At 49.9% G+C, this 22,598-nt stretch overlaps 1 protein-coding gene across 1 annotated transcript in view; it reads right to left on the bottom strand.

Annotated features, from left to right (window-relative positions):
- DLGAP1 (DLG associated protein 1) overlaps window positions 1-22,598 on the bottom strand; it is a 679,455-nt gene that overhangs the window by 528,204 nt on the left and 128,653 nt on the right. The window lies entirely within an intron of this gene.

Raw genomic sequence — 22,598 nt, 5'->3', positions numbered from 1 at the left:
GATTCTATGCGACATAAGGAAAAACACACGCACTTTCTCAAACCCACTGCAGTATTAAAGAAGGAGAGTCTGCAAGCTGAATTTCCTAGCTTTTGTTGGTTTTAGTCACTCAGAAATAAAGATGGACTTAGAATCATAGAACAGACTAATCATAGACTTAAGCTGCAAAGTTTAAGTTCTAGATTTCAAAGATCCTAAAGTTTGTAGGTATTTGAATCCAGGGTTTTGCCTATCTCCACTCAAGAATCTTCACATTATTGTAAAATGGTTATTTTATTTTCAGTATAAATCAGTTTTGTTCCCAGCCCTCTGTATAACCATTTTTGCAATAACAGCATCACAGAATCTGAAAATATCTGGATTATGTGATAACCACTTTCCCTTTCTTCTACAATATTTTACTGCTATTGGAATGGAGTCAGCCATAGAAGCTTCTGCAAAAATATAGTTGGTAGCTCAGCAATAATTTCTGAAACAGAATTTACAAAGACCGAGTTGAGAAAGTTGGACAGCTACAAAACTGCAAAAGTTCTGTCTAGAAAGAAGTCCTTTACTAGATATTGAACATTTTCATCACATTCATAGAAATAATTTGAACTCTAAAATTAAAGCTTACTTCATTGTGGTCTTTTCAAATACCTCAAATCAACAAGCTACTGGAAGAGTCCAATTATGAAGGGTAATAGCAAATCCAATAAGGATATGGATATACAATAGACACCATATAATTTTAACTTTCTTCCTAACAGAGAACCAGCATAGGTAAAAGTACACTCTCATTGTGTCTATCCATAGAGTAATTTTCAAATGTCAAAGAATTCTCAGCAAATGCTGACAATAGGGAACACTATTGCTTAAAGGCTAGCATGTGGCTGAAGTAGGCACAAAGGACCCAGTCCTGCAAAGTGCTTAAGATAGATGTGGGCTGACTGAAAGAAAGAACTCTATGGATCAACAGTGGTAGCGCAGATTGCCTGGAGCACTCCTACACAGGATAAACCTAGATAAAGGAGTTTAGGGGAATTAAACAAAAAAACACACCTCCTAGTTTTGTACTTAACATTTTTTTGTATGCCACCTGTTTATTATAGATTCCTAGACTGCAAGGTCTTAAGGGACCCCTGTGATGATCTAGTCTGACCTCCTGGTAGGGTGACCAGAAGTCCCGATTTTATAAGGACAGTCCAGATTTTTTTGGTCTTTTTCTTATATAGACTCCTACTACCCCTCACCCCCGTCCTGATTTTTCACATTTACTGTGTGTGGTCACCCTACCTCCTGTGTAACAGGCCATATAATTTCCACAAAATAATTCATTTTGAACTAGAGCATATCATTTAAAAAATTATCCATCTTGATTTAAAAATTGCCAGTGATTGAGAATCCATCGCAACCCTTAGTAAATAGTTCTAATGATTCATTACCCCTCACTGTTAAAAATGTACACTTTATTTCCCATCTGAATGTATCACGCTTCAACTTCCAGCCATCAAATCTTGTTATATCTTCATCTACTAGAGTGAAGTGCCCGTTATCAAATATTCCTTCTCTGAATAAGTATTTTTAGACTTTGATCCAGTCACCCCTTCGCATTCTCCTTGTTAAGCTAAATAGGCTGAGCTCCTTGTATCTATCACTATAAAGCATGTTTTCTAAGGGTACGTCCACACTACCCACCAGATCAGCAGGTTGTGATTGATCTATCAGGAATCGATTTATCATGTCTCGTCTAGAAGCGATAAATTGATCCCTGAGCATGCGCCCTGTCGACTCCAGAACTCCACCAGGGGAAAGAGGCGGAAGCAGAGTCGACGGGGGAAGCCACAACCATCGATCCTGCGCCATGAAGATGGGAGGTAAGTCGATCTAAGATAACACCTCCAGTGCAGACCAGGCCTAATTGTTAAATCCTTCTCATGGCTTCTCTGAACCCGCTCCAATACTTCAACATCCTCCTTGAATTGTGGAGACCATAACTAGATACAATATGCCAGCAGCAGTTGCAACAGTGCCAAACACAGAGGTAAAAATATTGTCCGACCTGTCTTTTTATAACATAAGTTCTTAAGGGCAGGGAACATCTCCGGCTCTTTGCTTGTTCATCATCTAGCACAACAGGCGCTTCCATCTCTGAATGGGACATACAGAAGCAGCTGTAATTCAAAACAACAACATTAAAGTCAAAGGAGCTACTCACATGCATAGGTGCTGGAACTAGGGATGCTGCTGCACCCCCTAGCTTCAAGGGATTCCCATCATATATAAGGTTTACAGTTTGGTTCCATGGCTCTCAGCATCCCCACCCCCCATACAAATTGTTCCAGAACCCCTGCTCAGATGCTTCAAGCTTTGCACATGTTTAAGTACTTTGCTGGATCAGGATCATGGTCTGGGGTACACTTGCCAACAATGGGGGAGCAGCAAGGTAGGTTGCCTTAGTTCCCATTTGCCAGCCTTCAAGAAGGATGTTAAAAAATTGGGAAGGGTTGAGAGAAGAACCACAGGAATGACTGAAGATTGGAAAGCGTGCCTTACAATCCAAAACTGCAGGAGTTAAATCTATTTTTTATCTTAACAAAGAGAAGGTGAAGAGGTGTCTTGATCACTCTAACTACCTGCCCAGGGAGTAAACACTAGATAATGGGCTGTTCAAGGGAACAGACAAAGATAACAAGGTCCGACAGCTGGAAGTTGAGGCTAGACACATTCAAACTAGAAATAAAGTGCAATTTCTTAACAGTGAGGATAATTAACTATTGGAACAATTCACTAAGGACTGTGCTGGATTCTCCATCACTAGAAAATTTTAAATCAAGATTGGCTATTTTTCTAAAGATCGCCTTAGTCCAGTTTTAAACTGGATAGTCCTGCTTTTCCAATGCACCCTCACCCACCCAGAACTGAGAAACAACCGGAAGTGGTTGTGTCTTCTTATCAGATGGGAAGGTGCCATAATGAAGAATGCACCGCTCTGTCTACTAGAGTGACCTTGCACATACTGTGTGCATTAAGTCATGCCAGCGGAGGAGGTGAGGCATGCTCTTCAAAATTGTGCCTCTCCATGCAGCGTCAATTTGCATGCATAGTCATGCTCCAGATGGGGGCGGGTGGATGGGGCAGGTGGACACCAGCGAGGGCAGGCCATACCATTTCCAGAAATACCAGAATGTTTGGTATTCTGGGAATGTAAGAGTGGCCACCTTAGTTCTATTGGACTTGAGGCAGGAATTAATTCAGGAAGTCCTATGGCTTGTGTTATGCAGGAGATCAAACTAGATGACCATAACGGCCCCTTCTGGCTTTAAAATAAATAAATAAATAAAAAAGAATCGATGAATCTCATCTGGTTGTTGGACTGTCTACACTTAAAAGTTAAGTTGACATAGCTACACTGCTATGGGGTGTAAGTTTCACACCATGGAGTGCTGTTGCTAGGCGGATCTAACCCCCAGTGAAGGTGCAGCGAGGTCAACAGAAGAATGTTTCAGTCAACCTAGCCACTGTCACTCAGGAAGGTGGAGTTGCTACCACAATGGAAAAATCCCTTCTGTCACTGTAGGAAGCATCTACACTATGGAGATACAGTGGCATAGTTATAATGCCAGAACCCTGCCAGTGTAACACCTGTAGTATACACATGGCTTTGGTGTACAGGTACAAACAAGTAGCAGCTAGTGCCAAAAGTAAGCAGTGGAGCTGCCAATTGGATAAAATATTTCTGGCTTCCCACTCTCCTCCAAAGTCTTTTTAGATTTCCCAAATAAAATCAACCAATTAGGTAGTTTGGGGCTCTTTCCTCTCCTACTATAGCTCCTCTGATGTAACTTCCAACACTGCTTCCCTTCTCCCCCTGAAAACAAGCATGTAACCTCCTTCTTCCTTTCCCATCCTTCACTGAATTTCCATCTCCTTCGACCTAGCCTCCCCTTACCACACCAAAGGTTATCCCACCTACACCTTTCAAGTTCCCCCACTTCTCACCACCTCATACACTCCTTTATGTTCCTCGCCAGATAACAGAAATTTTCCATAGATGTTTCACAAATTTTCCAAAATAAAAATGTTGATAGAAATTTCTAATTTTCTAACATTTTTTGACTAGTATTACAATAGAAAAAATATTTTGTTAAATGAGATACTGGCTTGAGCTGGTCTTACTATTTACAGAGTACAATTGATTCACCAAAGGTGAAATCCTGACCTCTTTGAAGTCAATGGGATTTCTGCCATTGCTGTCCATGGGTTCAGTATGGCATTCCAAGTTTTCCCCTATTTTTTCTGAGTACAAATTGTCCACAAATCATGCTTTTTACAAATTTACTTGTCTGAAATTGTCAGCGTACATTTTACAAATATATTAGAACTCTAGATTGGTCACAAAATATTTGTAGCAAGTATTCAGTCAGTGATTCGATATTTGCAAGGAATATATTACTGAAGCTTTCTAATTGGTCACGTAAATCATGTAGTGCTTTTCCCGTTCCTTGATTAGATGACAAAGTTTTAAACCATATTTACACTGAAAAACTCAGTTGCATCATGAAACAATTTTTGTACCTGGATGAGCAATATTTTGGATATGGCCCCCAAATTTACTACTGGAACAAACATTTGCCAACTAAACCTAGGTACTATGAAGATTTAGAAATAGAGCTGTGCAGAAAATGTTGATTTGTTGAAAGAGAAACATTTCTGTGGGAATTCTGATGAATTGTTTGAAGGAAAGCACGTAGTTTCTGGCGGGAAGTCCAGCAGCATGGGCTCCTCGTGGCCAGGGCTGGGTGGCAGGTCCAGTAGTTCCTCCGGGTAACAGAAGGGCTGGGGAAGCTCCGGCGGCTCCTCCAGATAGTAGGCATGGGGAAGCTCCGGCAGTTCCCCCGGGTAGCGGACGCGCTCCGGCCAGTCAGGGCGGGTGTCCTCGGTCCTAGAAGGCTCCCAGTCCCGAGCTTCCTGCGGCATGTCTGCTCCCTCCGGCGGCCGGGGCATGACTGAGCTCTGACGGCCAGCTTTTGTACTTCCGGGTCGTCGCCTGACCCTCTGAGGTGCGGGCTCATTGCTCCTTAGCCCCGCCCACTCAGGCTCCTGGCTGGGCGCTCCCTCTCCTGGGCAGGAGGGGAGCCACACCGACTTGCTACATGCCCCCGTCCTCAAGTCTGGCTCCCGCTCGTCGGGGCCAGGCTCTTCCATCCCCCCGAGGCGGGATAGGAAGTCCGCGTTGGCATGGTCTTTACCTGCCCGATACTGAATGGTAAACGCATAGGGCTGTAAGGCCAGGTACCAGTGCATGAGACGGCCGTTGTTGTTCTTCATGCGCATCAACCATTGGAGGGGGGCATGGTCCGTGACCAGCATGAACGGGGCGCCGAGGAGGAAAAACCGGAGGGCGTCGCAGGCCCATTTCACAGCGAGGGCCTCCTTTTCTATCATGGTGTGGTTCCGCTCCCGAGGGAATAATTTCCGGCTAAGGTACAGCACCAGGTGGTCTCTTCCATCCACTTCTTGAGACAGGACAGCACCCAAATCCACCTCCGACGCGTCCGTTTGAAGGGTAAACTTCCGGCTGAAATCCAGGCTGTACAGGACTGGCTCCTGACACAGGCATCTCTGGAGTGTCCTGAAGGCTGCTTCGCACTCCAGGGTCCACCGTACCTGTCGGGGGCTATTCTTAGTCAGCAGCTCAGTTAGGGGCGCTGTGATGGAAGCAAACTGCGGGATGAATCGCTGATAATATCCGACGAGGCCCAGGAATTGCCGTACATGGCGTTTCGTCAGTGGCGTCGGGCAGTCCGCGAGGGCTTGCACCTTTCCCACAAGGGGTTTTACTCATCCTCCTCCAATGGTATAGCCAAGGTACGTAGTCTCCTGCCAGGCTATACGGCATTTCTTGGGGTTGGCCGTCAAACCTGCCTGCCGCAGGGACCTTAGGACCGCAGCGACCCGGTTTAGGTGGTCTTCCCAGCAGCGGCTGTAGATTACCACATCATCCAGGTAGGCAGCTGCATAATCGCGATGCGCCCGCAATAGGTGGTCCATTAGTCACTGGAAGGTCGCCAGGGCCCAATGGAGACCGAAAGGCATTCGGGTGAACTGGTAGAGTCCCATTGGGGTGGCAAAGGCTGTCCTTTCTTTCGAGGCCTTATTGAGCGGGAACTGGCAGTAGCCTTTGCTGAGGTCCAGGGTGGTAATAAACTGGGCTTCCCCAAGGCGGCCCAGCAGCTCGTCCACGCGGGGCATCGGGTAGGCGTCGAAGCGAGAGATGGCATTTACCCTCCACAAGTTGATACAAAACCAGTGGGTGCCATCTGGTTTGGACACCAAGACCACCGGACTGCGCCACTCACTTCGGGATGGTTTGATAACCCCCAAAGCCAACATGGCCTGGACCTCCTCCTCAACGCGCATCCGGTACGGCAATGGATGGGTTGTTTCCCGGATGACCTTCCCCGGCTCGGTCTGGATCGTGTGGCCGGCCAGAGTCATGTATCCCGGTAGCGCCGTAAAGGTTTTCCGGAAAGCCTGCAGGAGACAGTTGGCCTGCTTGCGCTGCTCTTCCGTGAGCGAGCCACCAAGCGGGAGTGCCTCAGGGTCTTCCATCTGGGGCGCCTGGGGACTCAGCTCCGGCTCGGGCAGGTAAGAGTCGATTAGCAGACCCTCCCGGTCACGCCAGTGCTTTAGTAGGTTGACATGGTAGAGTTGTGTCTTTTTACGTCTGTCCAGTTGGTGAACCTCGTAGGTGACGGGCCCCACCTTCCGGGTGACTTCATAAGGGCCTTGCCAGCGGGCCAATAACTTTGACTCACTCAAGGGCAGGAGAAGTAGGACCCGGTCCCTGGGAGCAAACTCCCGTACCTGCGCTTCCCGGTTGTAGGCTCGCCCCTGTCGCTCTTGGGCTGTCCTCAAGTTCTTGCACACCAGGGCCCCCACCCGAGAGAGATACATCCTCCAACTACAGGAGTACTTCTGGAGGCCCAGGGTCGGGGAAGCAGATCGTTCCCAGGTCTCCCACATTAGGTCCAGGAGGCCCTGCGGCCTGCGCCCGTACAACAGTTCAAACAGGGAGAACTTCGTCGATGACTGCGGGACTTCCCGGATGGCTAATAGCAGGGGCAGAAGGAACTGATCCCAGTGGCATAGCTCCTCCGGGGGGAACCTCCGCAGCATCTCCTTAAGGGTTCGGTTAAACCACTCCACCAGCCCGTCTGTCTGTGGGTGGTATACAGAGGTGCGGAGCTGTTTAACCCCCAGGAGCTCGCAGACCTGCTTTAGAGCCGGGAGGTAAAATTGGTACCTTGGTCGGTCAAGATCTCCTTGGGTAACCCCACCCACGCAAAGATCTTCACCAGCTCCCCTGCGATAGCCCGAGCCATGATGCTCCGCAGTGGAATGGCCTCCGGGAAGCAGGAGGCATAGTCCACGAGAACCAAGACATACTGGAAGCCGGCAGAGCTCTTTGGGAGCGGGCCCACAAGATCCATGGCCACCCATTTGAACGGCATCTCCATCAAGGGCATGGGGACCAAGGGCGCCTTGGATACCCGGGGTGGAGCGGCTAGCTGACACTCTGGGCAGGAATTGCAGTAACGCTTCACGTCTTGGTAGATCCCGGGCCAAAAGAACCATGCCAACATCCAGGCAAGGTTTTTTTAATGTCCTAGGTGCCCGGCGGCCGGCACATTGTGGGCCAATGTCATCACAGCCCGGCGGTGACACTGTGGCAGCAGCAGCTGCGTCTGAGGTTCCCGCGTGTGGGGGTCCCGGTCGACCCGATAAAGACAATCCCGGCGCAGCTCAAAGTGGGGCCACTGAGTAGCTCATTGCAGATCCAGAACTGCCCCATCGACCGCCACGAGTTGCTCATAGGCCCGACTGAGGGTAGGGTCTGCCCGCTGGTCCCAGCAGAAGTCTGTGTCAAGGCGGGGCTTGGGTGTGGGCTCCCTCCACGGCTCACCGGCTGCCTCCTTCTCGGTCTCGGTCCCCTCATCCGCCTCCATGGCCTCTGGCGGGGGCCCCCGGGGGTCAGCTTCTAACGCCGGCGTCAACCAGAGGAACTCCTCGAAGGCGGGCCAGTCTCACCCCAGGATTACTGGGTACGCTAGTTAAGGAGCTAAGCCGACCACCAGCTGTTGGGTGACGCCAGCTATCATCAGCGGGATCCGGGAGCTCGGGTAGGGCCGGACGTCCCCATGAATACACTGCAAGTGGATCGGCCCCAAGCGGGTGTCGGCCGGGGGGTCCCAATGCCTGGGGGCCAACGTTTGGCCACAGCCAGAGTCAATCAAGGCCTGCGTGGCTTGGTCCCCAACGACCATGGGGACTGTGAGCTTGGGTGTCTGTGGCAGTCGGGCCAGAGCGCCCCCCCCACACAGACTTGCCCGAAGCTACAGTCTATCTCTGGGCAGTCTCGCTGGAGATGCCCCGTCTTTCCACAGCTGAAGCAGGGATCGAGCTCGGGGCGCCTGCCCCGGGAGACTGCCGTACTCGGGCTTCAAGGGGGGGGGCTTTGACGGGCCCTAGGGGGCCCCTGGCTGGGGGGCATCGCTGCGGGCCGAGGGGTCGAATCCGGGCGCCGGACCCGGGACCCTGGCCAGGTGTCTGGTCCGCGACCTGGGTGTCGTGGCCCGGTCAGGGTGTTTCCTTTCCTCTCACTGTTGGGGCATTCGGGTCCCAAGTTGGGAGGCCGGAAGATGGGTCCCATGGAGGCTTCCGTGGCGAGGAAGCCCTCCATAAGTGAGACGGCCGCAGCCAACGTCGCCGGCCAGTGGTGGGGCACCCAGGCCCTTCCTCGGGCAGGCAGAGTGTGGATGAACTGCTCCAGGACGACCTGTTCGGTTACCTCTTTGGCCATCCTGGCTTCCGGCTGCAGCCATCGCCGACACGCCTCCTTCAAGGTTTGGGCCACCAGCCACGGTCGGGCACCCACAGGGTATGTCTGGCTCCGGAACTGCTGCCGAAAGGTCTCGGGGCTGACGTCCAGGGCGTCCAGAATCGCGGCTTTCACCCAGTCATAGTCTCTGGCTTCCTCTGCCGCCAGTCCACGGTAGGCCATCTGGGCCGTTCCGGTCAAGTATGTGGCCAAAAGAGTGGCCCATTGGTCTCGGGCCCACCCCGCAACGAGGGCCACGCGTTCAAAGGTGACCAAGAAGGCCTTGAGGTCATCGTCCGGACCTATCTTGGTAAATCGTAGAGGGGCAGCCGTGCGCGGCCCCCCAGTGGCCTCCCCCGCTGGCCCATCTGAGGGGCGGGGTAAGGTGACCACGAGCTGCTGCAGCTGGCTTCCAAGTTGCTGCACCAGCTGCTGCTGTTGCTCGAGCTGAGCCGCGTGTTGCTGCTGCTGCTGTAGGAGATGGGCGGCATCTCGATGTTGCTGCTGCTCGAATTGGGCAGCATGCTGCTGCTGCTGCAGCTGGACCGCCTGCTGCTGCTCCTGGCTCTCCGCCAGCAGCTGGAACAACCGCTCAAAATTCATGCTCTGTGCTGGGAGGGGGCGGACAGCCGCCCCCTTTCCGGCCCCTTCTCACAGAGGCAGGGGTTCTAGATCCCTGGTCAGGTGCCACGTGTGAGACCGGGGCTCGACCCTCTCCGAGGGGCAGAGGGGAACCACACCGGCTCACTACATGTTTTCTGGCCAGGCAGGCCCCCTGGCGCTGGTCCTTGGGTGACAACCACAAAGTCACAAGGCTCGGGTCCCCAGGTTTGGGGCAGAGCATACTACAGAATTAAAAGGGGGCTCAGGCCCTCTGCTTCAGGGCTGAGCGACAGTACAGAGTCAAAGGGGGCTCAGGCCCTTTGCTTCAGGGCTGAGCGACAGTACAGAGTCAAAGGGAGGCTCAGGCCCTCTGCTTCAGGGCTGAGCGACAGTACAGAGTCAAAGGGAGGCTCAGGCCCTCTGCTTCAGGGCTGAGCGACAGTATAGAGTCAAAGGGAGGCTCAGGCCCTCTGCTTCAGGGCTGAGCGACAGTACAGAGTCAAAGGGGGCTCAGGCCCTTTGCTTCAGGGCTGAGCGACAGTACAGAGTCAAAGGGAGGCTCAGGCCCTCTGCTTCAGGGCTGAGCGACAGTACAGAGTCAAAGGGAGGCTCAGGCCCTCTGCTTCAGGGCTGAGCAACAATACAGTCTAAAGGGGCCCAGCCCTAAGATCGGGTGGGGCACCAAACGCAGAGTCACAAAGCTCAGGCCCTTTTGGCTCAGGGCTGAGCAAAGCACAGGGTTTAGGAGGCTCAGCAGAAAGGCCTCCTCAGGCCAGCAAGAGGGGGAGTCTGCCACCCTTGGAAGGTGGCAGGGGGAATGCAGGCCCTCCCACTCCACTGTGTCCCAGCCCGGGGCCCTAGCAGCGGCCAAGACTCGCTGCTGTCAGTGGGGATCCTGGCCGCAACACACTGACATAGGCTCGGATATGGTTGCAGCCTGACCGGAGTCAGCTGCCCCCAGGCCACTTCCAACCTCCCCCTCAGGGCCTACCTAGTCACCCCCCAGGAAGTCCAGCAGCATGGGCTCCTCATGGCCAGGGCTGGGTGGCAGGTCTGGTAGTTCCTCAGGGAAGTCCAGGCTAGCTTGCTCCGGTGGTTCCTCCGGGTAACAGCAGGGCCGGGGAAGCTCCGGCGGCTCCTCCGGACAGTAGGCACAGGGAAGCTCTGGGAGTTCCCCCAGGTAACGGGTGCGGGGAAGCTCCGGCAGTTCCCCCGGGTAGCGGGGAAGCTCCGGCCAGTCAGAGCGGGTGTCCTGGGTCCTAGAGGGCTCCCAGTCCCGAGCTCCCTGTGGCGCGTCTGCTCCCTCCGGCGGCCGGGGCCTGACTGAGCTCTGACGGCCGGCTTTTGTACTTCCGGGTCGTCGCCTGACCCTCTGAGGGGCGGGCTCACCACTTCTTAGCCCTGCCCATTCAGGCTGCTAGCTGGGCGCTCCCTCTCCTGGGCAGGAGGGGAGCCACACTGACTCACTACAGGGGGGAAATTAGTAAAGTGATATTTACTTACCCCTACTCTTTGTTTTAAAAAGCAATCCTAGCGACTGGCAAATGGGCAATCCTAGAGACTCCATATCAGGGTTCCCTCCCCACTCTGTACTCTAGGGTACAGATGAGGGGACCTGCATGAAAGATCCTTTAAGCTTATTTCTACCAACTTAGGTTAAAAACTTCCTCAAGGCACAAATTTCTCCTTGTCTCTGGACGGTATTGCTGCCACCACCAAGTGAGTTAGACAAAGATTCAGGAAAAAGACCACTTGGAGTTCTTGTTTCCCCACAATATCCCATAGATGAATTAGCAAAAGACAGAAGATTAACAGCAAATCTACAGTGGAAGGCTTTGTACACAGTTTAGCTTGTTTAATGTCTACTGTATTTTCCCATTTCTTTGTGCCCCCTGGTAGGCCCTCTGATGCAGATTCTCCTGCCTCAGCCTGGGGAAGGCTTTTAATTCAGGAATGTGTTTTGGTCTTTGGCCAGGAAGGGCTGTATTGCAACCATGCCGGCCCTCTTCCTCTCCCTCTGGAACTTCTCTGGGCTGGACTCCACACACTTGTGCAATAAGGCAAAGTTTTTCTTCCTCCTGCCTCGAAGAGACAGCTTTATCTCTTACAAGTGTAGCAGGGACATCTTTCAATGGAGTGCTCTTGACCCCTTTGGACACCCCACCAGCAAGTCAGACGCTCTCTATTTCCCTCAAACAGGTATACCATGGGCAGCAACAGTGCAAACTTTCATAAAACATCCCACCAACGTACCTAAAAGTTGACCAGCTACGAAAAAGAAGGTAGGCTAATTTTTATGAGTGTTCAATGCCTGCCCACTATGCTGGGAAAGGAGCCAATTGTGATAGATATATTTTCTGATGTGAATAGGTGTCCAACAACTAATGGAGTGAAACCATCAGCCTACCTGCACACGATACCATTTGGTTATTACCAACGCTGTCTCGCTTTAATCCAGTGTCCCAGAAATGGAGACTCCATAACCCTCTGAAAGCCCCTAAGGGTATGTCTCAAGTGAAAGTATGGTTGTAGACACATGCAAGCTTTAATTCAGCTAGTATGGATAACAATAGTGTAGATGGCAGCATGTACTTCACCCTGGTGTTGCCAGCAGAGTATAAGCAGCTAGGGAGCCTGTTACTCAGTTTGTTAGCTCATGCTGCCACATCTACACGACTACTACTACTACAATTAAAGCTAGCACATGTATGACTATCCATGCCACAATCACACCTTCCTTTGCAGTGCAGACATACCGTAGGTGATTTCTAACCCAATTCCATTATTTTTACACCTTTCATGGGACTGTTAATATTTAATATTATCATTGTTTAAATAGCATTCAGAGCATGTATTACCAGTACATGTTAAATACACACAAAAAAATAGTTGTGCCAAAGGGCGTAGTTCCTCTCCTACCTTCTCCCCCCGCAGAAACTGCAGGGACTGCGGTGGTTGTGCTTTCACTTTGTTCTTTTATTATAACTTCCTCCACCCATTCTACAACAATCCCCCTACAACAGTCTATGTACAGCGCCATCAGCACTCATGAGGGGAACAGAGGTCTCCCTCCCTTGAGGCCTCTGTGTTTCTGAGCTCAACTAGCCCTGGTCTCCTCTCCCCCTCCCTCTCCCTCCTGGCAGTTTCTTCCTGCCTCTAACTGGGCTGATTGACTTCTTTAGACAATCCAGCTGGGCAGTCTGATTGTCTAATGACCTCCGTCAGCTTTCTCAGGAGGAGCTGGTCGCTCAGATGTGAGAGACTGCAAGCTTACCTGTTTGCTTACCGGCATTCTGTCACAGGCTGCATGATACAAGCTGACCACTGTCTCAAGGCTTACATTTTCTTATTCCCAAATGTGATATATCACATTACAAACCTACTCTCCGTTTTAACTGACACTATAGAACTATAGCTCATAAATCTCTCATCTCCCCAGATACCAGTGCAGCTAGACAAGACATTCATTTATTTGCGACTCTCAAGTGGTTATCCCCGGTGGTCAGACTCAGCGCCTCACTGGAGGAGGGGCTGTAGAACCACTTTACCTACATTTGCCTCTTCCCTTGATGCAGCAGAAAGTGCATAACATAACTTCTAGTGAATGTTGGAAGAGAAAACCAAGTTGTTGCATATAATCTGGACATTGTGTGCCACAAACATTGCCCAGGCTGAATGTGCTCTGTTGAGTGTGCTGTGAGTTTGCCAGGAGGTGTTACCCCTTTGACAGCCTAACATATTGTGATGCAGGTGCTGATCCATTTCAGGGTCCAAGTCATGACTGATTTGTCTCTCAAATGTTTGGCATAAGAAATAAAGAGCTCATAAGAAACTGAGATATACAGACTGATTCAGGTGGCATCTCTTTTAAAGAAATTTAGGGTGTGGTTCAAGCTGAAACTTGTCCTTGAAGAAAACTGTATATGGTTATCAGTGACTAGTGGATTCAGTTCTCTACTCTCCTAGAAGAGGTAGGCAATGGCCACTCAGAAAGCTACCTTCACTGACAGATGTAGGAGCAAGCACGGTGCTGGAGCCTCAAGAGGAAGATCCATAAGAATGTACAACACTAACTTCAAATCCCAAGAAGGAGTTGGATATCTATCTAGAACTTTCAGGAATCTGGTCATAATAGGGTTAATGAACACAGTCTATCCATCTATAGGGTGAAATGCTGAGATGCACCCGAATGGAGATGATGGCTAGATCTGATTCCTCAAGTTGCAACAGATAGCCCAAGATTGTTTGGCTCTTAATCTCAGCCAAGGACACATTATGGGAGGCTGCCCAGATAGAGAAATGCTTCCACTTACTCAGGTAAGTAGTTCTTGTGGAAGGTTTTCTGCTATTAAGGAGAGCATTCTCAACTGCAACTGAACACAGTGTGCCTCTGTATTCAACCACTGATAAATCATGCTGTGAGATGCAGCACTTGAGGATTCAGATGCAGCACAGGGCACTGGTTCTGTGTCATGAAGTCTGTGGTTACTGGTAACAAGTGATCTTGGGTGGACAAATTTTTACAGAACTGAATACCAAGTCTGTGTTTGCTAGGCTGGAGCTATAAGAATCATTCTGCCATGATCCTGTTTGAGCTTAAGGATGACCCTGGGAATCAGGGGTGCTGGCAAGTACACATATAGCAGACCCTTGTCCCCTGGCAAACTCCACCAGAGAGGTCCTTTGGGGCCATCTGCCTGTCCCAAGTCAGGATAAAGGAGGAGGGTTGGGCATGGGGCTAGCAACTCCACCCCGTAAAAATTCAACCTGCTACAGAATCGCCAAAAATACAGACCACACAGACTTTTACCCTGGAAAAAGAAGGGTCTTCAATTCGAAAATGCATGACACTGGGTGGTAAAAGCTGTGAGGAAGCCACTAAGCCGATTACCCTTCTTGCAACCAGGAGGATTACCATAGGCACATGGCATAAAATGGGCTATACCTGGAACCAGTTAGAACAAATGGCCCAGGATAGAGGACTCTGGAGATCTGTTGTTGGCAGCCCATACCCCGACTGGGGTGATGGGCATGAGTGAGTGAGTCCCCTAGCAACAGAAAAGCATCTGATATTGATCCAAGGTTGTGAGTAGCCCTAGAACATTTCCTGTTCTGCCCAGATCCACCACTGGAACACCCTTATGTATGCATTTAAATTGAAGAATCCATTCAGACAGTCCACCAGGCCATTCTGAACCCCAACAAGTGAGATAACCTGAGAGTGACCGAACTCTGAACGCACAAATTCTGCAACTTGACTTCCTCCTGACAGAGACTGTCTGACCTGGTACCCTCTTGCTTGTTCATATAAGACAATGTTGTGATGTTGTCTGCAAGTAATTGGACAGTTTTGCTCTGAATGTAAAGCAGGAACTGCCAACATGTCCGCATGGACAGTCCACAAGCTTAGCTGTGGAATCTGTTGCATCCAAAAAAGCCTGCAGAGCTGATTGAGACAGGAGGCAGCCCTGGGTGATGAGTGATTGCAATTGTTCTCCGGAACCCTCGGGCAGCTTGCTTGCAAAGAGACATTGACAACAGAGTACTATAGTTGGTGATCCAGAGTTGTAATCTTGCTATAGAATATTTTTTCTACCAAAATTTTGAGCTTTAGGGGATCTTTATTTTGGGGGGTAGCCCAAGCCTAGCCCTGCCAACTCCTCTCATTCATCATGGCCACTACTAAAAAGCCAGGTGTGAGATGTAAATAAAACTGCTCAAACCCTTGGGACAGAAGCTTCTATTTATGTTCCATTCATCTGGCCATAGGTGCAATGGAGGAAGGACTTTGCCACAGTGTTTTGGCAGGCTGCATAAGGGCCTCATTGATAGGCAGGACTACCATTTTTACCACAGCAGGATGGAGCATGTCAGTCAGCTTGTGGGTTTCTCCATCACTAGCCCCACTTCAATGCCCAAAGCTGCTGCCATTCTCCTGAAGATCTTCTGAAATACCTTAAAGTCAGAGACACATGGTGAGGAGGATGCATAAGGGGGCAGAGGCAAAGGAGTTAGCTCTCAAGGCTGTTCTTGTGGTACCAAGACAGGTTGCAGCTCCAAAGCAGAACAGGTAAATCCTGAGCTTGAGATTCCAAAGGCTGATCGGCATCAACCATCACAGTCTCTTGGTACAGGCAGGAGATGGCTCCCTTCTGGGGATCTACTCGTATAAGCTATTGGCAATATAAAGCCGGATGCTGGAGGCATCCTATAGGGCAACTAACAGGGCCACTGATGGGGCTGGAACAGTACTGGGGCCCCAGGCACGCCTGGCCCAAGCATCCCAATCCCTGGTTAAGCTCTTCTCAAACCCATGCTGATAAGTGTAGGAAGTGGTTTGGGAGGAACCTCTAGACTCTGGTATTGAGATACTTTACAACCTATCTCAGAATCTGATGAAGACAGAGTATTCTGAGATGGTGCAGTACTGGAAGGGGCTTTGGTGACTGAGATCTAGATCTGCAACAGGGATGTGGAACTAGGGAAAGTATGGGCAGCTTCCTAGCTGCCAGTCACATGCAGTGTGGAGGAACTGGTACTGGACCAAAAGAAGTCGAAGGAGGTGGTACCAAGACCACAGCTGGTGACCCCAGAATAGAGCATTCCTTTGCAGTTGATCTCAGGATCTGTACCACCAACCTGAAGCAATAGTGAAGGTAGAAGAACAGGCATAACAAGTCCCTGGGCACAGCAAAAGTCTCTGGCATAGTCAGTATGGATATGGGTGGCTGTCCCACAGTGATTTGGGATGACTACTCCACTGCAGCTGAAGACTTAGCCAGTCTTGCCAGTCCTTGGGAGGACTGATGTATTGATGTCTCAGGTCTCTCTGTATGAGGTAGTACCAGGGAGCAGCAAGCCAAAGGGCTCGTTCTACCATCAGCATCTGAACAATCTTCTGTATACGAGTCTTGCATTCTGGACTCTGAAGAGCCCAATGCCTCCTCCTTCCTGTATTTCTGGGGCCAGGACTGTTCTGAAGTCTTGGGCCTCAAAGAAGACAGCCCCATTGACAGGGATCTCCCACAGCTCCTGTCTGCAGAAAAGCTGGGGAAAGCACTTTGGGAAGGAATCAAAGTACCTCCCTTGGATGACAAGTGGGGTTCCAACTCCAGTCTAAGGGCAGCCTCAACTAAGAGGTAATGGAGAAGCTGCTCCCTCAACTTCCTTCTTCTGGTCCTGATTCCATGACAACTAGGCTAATGGACAAACTGATTTTACACAACCTTCACTCAAGCACTTGAGACAGTGCAACTGAGGGTCACTGACTGGCATGGCCTCTCTGCAGCCTAAGTAAATCTGAAATCTGGGGACCGTGGTAAGGGTCCCCCAGTACTGGGTGGGGCACAATGACCCTTCTGTCTGGAAAATACTACTAAGAAATAAAGTTCGAAAAAAAATAAAAAAGAAAGAAAAAAAAAACAAAAAATGTAAGCATCAAGCGACTAAAAAAAGTACCACTAGGTAAATTGCATGGATGATATGTTTTTGTTCACACACCTCTACAGTGTCATGGACATATGCAAGCTCTTAAAGAATAACTATCAGAAATCTTGAATAGCTTGATTAGTATGGTCCAACTGAGGCCTGTCACACGGACATTAAAAAAAGCTGATTCTTTAAAAAGAATCAACATCCAACAAATTAATACTCTTTGGGGTGAGGTATTTCCTCCTCTAAGCACTAAGGGCTTGTCTACATCAGAAAGTTGCAGCGCTGGTGAGGGAGTTACAGCGCTGCAACTTTGAAGGTGTACACATCTGCAGGGCATCACCAGCGCTGCAACTCCCTGTTTGCAGCGCTGGCCGTACTCCCGTTTTGTCTCGGGTGTAGAGGATCCAGCGCTGGTGATCCAGCGCTGGTAATCCAATGTAAACACTTACCAGCGCTTTTCTTGACCTCCGTGGAAGGAGGAAGCCTCTGGTAATCAAGCTGGTCTCCTTCCCCAGCTTGCTCTCGCGTTCCCGAAACCCCGAGCAAGCAGGTCTCCTTCCCTGCGGTTTGCAGGGGGGTTCGGGAACGCGAGAGCAAACCGGGAAAGGAGACCAGCTTCGCCGCGGTTTGCTCTCCCGTTCCCCGAGCAAGCAGGTCTCCTTCCCTGCGGTTTGCAGGGTGGCTCCGGGAACGCGAGAGCAAACCGCGGCGAAGCGGGTCTCCTTTCCCGGTTTGCTCTCTAGTTCCCGGAGCCCCGAGCAATCAGGTCTCCTTCCCTGCGGTTTGCTGGGTGGCTCCGGGAACGCGAGAGCAAACCGGGAAAGGAGACCAGCTTCGCCGCGGTTTGCTCTCCCGTTCCCCGAGCAAGCAGGTCTCCTTCCCTGCGGTTTGTAGGGGCTCCGGGAACGCGAGAGCAAACCGCAGCGAAGCGGGTCTCCTTTCCCGGTTTGCTCTCTAGTTCCCGGAGCCCCGAGCAAGCAGGTCTCCTTCCCTGCGGTTTGCAGGGGGTTCGGGAACGCGAGAGCAAACCGCGGCGAAGCTGGTCTCCTTTCCCGGTTTGCTCTCTCGTTCCCCGAACCCCGAGCAAGCTGGTCTCCTTCCCTGCGGTTTGCAGAGGGGTTCGGGGAACGCGAGAGCAAACCGCGGCGAAGCTGGTCTCCTTTCCCGGTTTGCTCTCCCGTTCCCCGAACCCCCCCTTGAAGCCGCCCAACAGCACTGCAGTGTGGCCACATCTAACACCACTTGCAGCGCTGGTTGCTGTAAGTGTGGCCACTCTGCAGCGCTGGCCCTATACAGCTGTACTAATACAGCTGTAACTACCAGCGCTGCAAAATTTTAGATGTAGACATGGCCTGAGTAGAATAGGAGAGTGGCTTCACATTTCACAGTTAAACCATTGCAGCTTGAAGTAAACACTGAATATCTTCTTGAAACAAGCAAAGAGCACCTGTCTGCACAGTTTTTTCTCCATGAAATTTTAGAATAAATCCTCCTCATTTATTTCACAGGAAAGGTACTAATTATATCTATCACATTTTTAAGAAAAGCCACAGGTTACATATCAGTTAGATAGGAAACTGAATCGTTTCAAGAAATATCTTACTTTAATAACTTCTTTGAAATTGCTGGTAAAGTTTGCAAACTCTGTCATTCCATTTACAACCAACGGTTGGCATCACTCATGCTGATTTGTTTGCCTATGAAAAGGTTCTGCTCTGCAACTAAAAAGGTAAAAACCAAACTCTGTGACAACCCTACAGCAAAGAGGAACAGAAATTAAATTCCCATTCTAAGGCTGGCTGGCCAAACCAATAATATTGATATTCTAATGGCCGTAACAACTTGATGTAAATCTTTCCTAAATTATCTTTTATTCACAAAATGAGCATCTCATTTTAATTTTTGTTATTCGAACACGTAACACCATTTTGGTACTAAGCTATTAGCATGCTACCTTTTTACACTATCCACTGTCAGACCTGGCAGGCACTGGCCTACACTTGTTACACAGAAAGTGAGCACTTTGCCCATGTTTAAATACATATAACTTCGTACAGAGAGACTTATAATAAAGGTATTACGTTGTCAAAATGCAGAATTAACAGACAACTTCTTCCCACGCAGCTTTTTCCAAAGCTGAGAAAAAAATCAGAAAATTTTCTAACAAAGGCAATGTTTCACACCAGACGTCAACATATATTAAATAAGAGAAATGAAACAACAGAAGACACAGGCCTGGTCTACACTACGAGTTTATAACGATTTTAGCAGAGTTAAACCAATTTAATGCTGCATCCATCCACACAACAAGGCTCTTTAAATTGATATAAAGGGCTCTTCAAACCGGTTTCTGTACTCCTCCCCAACAAGAGGAGTAGCGCTGAAATCGGTATTACCATATCGGATTAGGGTTCGTGTGGCCACAAATCGACGGTATTGGCCTCCAGGCAGTATCCCACAGAGCACCACTGTGACTGCTCTGGACAGCAATCTGAACTCGGATGCACTAGCCAGGTAGACAGGAAAAGCCCCGAGAACTTTTGAATTTCATTTCCTGTTTGGCCAGCGTGGAGAGCTCATCAGCACAGGTAACAATGCAGTCTCCTGAGAATCGAAAAAGAGCTCCAGCATGGACCGCATGGGAGGCATGGATCTGATCGCTATATCGGGAGAGGATTCTGTGCTAAGAGAACTCCGTTCCAAATGACGAAATGAAAAAACATTTGAAAAAATTTCCAAGGCTATGATGGAGAAAGGCCACACCAGGGACTCAGTACAGTGCAGAGTGAAAGTTAAGGAGCTCAGACAAGCCTATCAGAAAACCAAAGAAGCAAAGAGAAGGTCCGGGACAGGGCCGAAAATATGCCGCTTCTACGCTGAGCTGCATGCAATTCAAGGGGGGTCCGCCACCACTACCCCAACCCTGTCCGTGGATTCCGAGGTGGGGGTGGTAATCTCAGCCATGGCTGAGGATTCTGCGAACGAGGAAGGTGAGGAGGAGGACAAGCTTTCAGAGAGCACACAGCACTCCATTCTCCCCAACAGCCAGGAGCTTTTTCTCACCCAGACGGAATTACCCTCCCAAGCCAGTAGCCCAGACAATGAAGCCATGGAAGCAACCTCTGGTGAGTGCACCTTTTAAATATAAAACATGGTTTAAAAGCAAGCGTTTTTTAATGATTAATTTGCCCTGAGGACTTGGGATGCATTCGCGGCCAGTACAGTTACTGGAAAAGTTTGTTAACATGTCTGGGGATGGAGCGGAAATCCTCCAGGAACATCTCCATGAAGCTCTCCTGGAGGTACTCCAAAAGCCTTTGCAGAAGGTTTCTGGGCAAGGCAGCCTTATTCCGTCCACCATGGTAGGACACTTGACTACGCCATGCATGTAGCAAGTAATCTGGTATCACTGCATGACAAAGCCTAGCTGCGTATGGTCCCGGTGATTGCTGGCATTCAAGCAACATCCGTTCTTTATCTCGCTGTGTTATCCTCAGGAGAGTGATATCGTTCATGGTAACCTGGTTGAAATTCAGGAATTTAATTAAGGGAACAGACATGGCCATTCCTACTGGGCTGTTTGCCTGTTCCTTAAAAGAAATCCTTCCTTGCAGGTAGCCAAGCGGGGAGAGGGAAGGGGTGTAATGGTGCTGAGCTTTTCCGCGTTTGGCTAGCAGGGATATTCCCTGCTACCAGCAACGCTGTCGGGAAGGGAGGTGATTAGCAGTGATCTTCCATGATACCAGCCACGCGCTGGGGGGAGGGGTAAAGCAATCATCCCAGAGAATTGGATTGGGGGGGGGTAGTTTCTGCTGCTGCAAGTTAACAGGAAAGAAGCAGCACTGAACGGGATTTGCTTGGTATTTGGGAAAGGACAGCACTGTGTATATGAAGGCTGCAGAAGCCGAAAGATAATGGCTTACCATGGACGCATGCAAGCCGAATTCTGCTGCCCAGACCTGCGTCTGTGAGATTTCTAACACCAGAGCCGCAGGCACTCAATATTAAGAGGCAAAATGCGACCTTTTAGTGAAATCACATGTGCTATGTAAGGTGAATAGTGTTGTTCACTGTGAAAGAGTATAACCATTGTTCTGTAAAATGTATCTTTTTAAATACTTCTCTCCCTTTTTTCCCCTCCCTCATGCAGCTGCAAATTTTTCAAGCCTCCCTACTCCATCCCAAAGGCTATCTCAGATAAGGCGGAGGAAAAAAAAAGGACGCGAGACAACATGGAAGTGACCCGCAATGAAAGAGCTCATCTGAATGAGTGGAAGAACGTGGTATCAAATTACAGGAAAGATGCCAGTGAACGTGAGGACAGGAGGGACGCTCGAGATGAGAGGTGGCGCCAGGAAGATCAGAGGTGTAGGCAGGATCCAATGCTGGGGCTGCTGCGTGATCAAACTGACATCCTCTGATGTCTGGTGGAGCTTCAGGAACAGCAGCAGGATCAGAGTGCCGCTGAAGCCCCTGTGTAACCACCCTCACCACGTTCCATATCTTCCTCACCCAGACGCATAAGAACACGTGGGGAAAGGCTTCGTGCACCCACCCACTCCACCCCTGTGGATAGCCTAACCAAAAGGCTGTCATTACTTTGAAATATTTTTAGTGGCCTTTTCCTTCCCTCCTATCCTCCTCCCAAACCACACCACGGCTACCTTGTCAGTTCTCTCCCTCTTTTTATAATGACTTTTTAATAAAGAATACATGATTTTTAAACAATAGTGACTTTATTTCCTTAAGCAAGCTGTAATCAAAGGGGGAGGGTGGGTTGCTTACAGGGAATGAGTCAATCAAGGGGGGCTCATCAAGGGGAAACAAACACAACAGCCACACCATACCCTGGCCCCTGAAGAAACTCATTTTCAAAGCTTCTCTGATGTGCACTGCTTCCTGGTGTGCTCTTCTAATTGCCCTGGTGTCTGGCTGCGCGTAATCAGCGGCCAGGTGATTTGCCTCAGCCTCCTACCCTGCCATAAAGGTCTTCCCCTTACTCTCACAGAGATTGTGGAGCACACAGCAAGCAGCAGTAACAACGAGGACATTGGTTTGGCTGAGGTCTGAGCGAGTCAGTAATGTGTGCCAGCGCGCCTTTAAATGGCCAAATGCACATTCTACCACCATTCTGCACTTGCTCAGCCTGTAGTTGAACAGCTCCTGACTACTGTCCAGGCTGCCTGTGTATGGCTTCATGAGCCATGGCATGAAGGGGTAGACTGGGTCACCCAGGATGACTACAGGCGTTTTAACATCCCCAACTGTTATTTTCTGGTCTGGGAAGTAATTCCCTTGCTGCAGCCATTTAAACAGAGTAGTGTTCCTGAAGACGCGAGCGTCATGAACCCTTCCTGGCCATCCCATGTGGATGTTGGTGAACTGTCCCTTGTGATCCACCAGTGCTTGCAGCACCGTGGAAAAGTATCCCTTGCGGTTTACGTACTGGGTGCCCTGGTGCTCCGGTGCGGAGATAGGGATACGGGTTCCATCTATCGCCCCCTCACAGTTAGGAAATCCCATTGCAGCAAAGCCATCCACTATGGCCTGCACGTTTCCCAGAGTCACAACCTTTCATAGCAGCGGTTTAATGATTGCTTTGGCTACTTGCATCACAGCAGCCCCCACAGTAGATTTTCCCACTCCAAATTGATTCCCTTCTGACCGGTAGCTGTCTGGCGTTGCAAGCTCCAGAGGG

Source organism: Gopherus evgoodei, chromosome 2 (assembly GCF_007399415.2).
Source record: "Gopherus evgoodei ecotype Sinaloan lineage chromosome 2, rGopEvg1_v1.p, whole genome shotgun sequence".
Taxonomy (NCBI): domain Eukaryota; kingdom Metazoa; phylum Chordata; order Testudines; family Testudinidae; genus Gopherus; species Gopherus evgoodei.
Note: the sequence above shows the minus strand (reverse complement) of the source record. Positions and strands in the feature narration are given on the sequence as shown.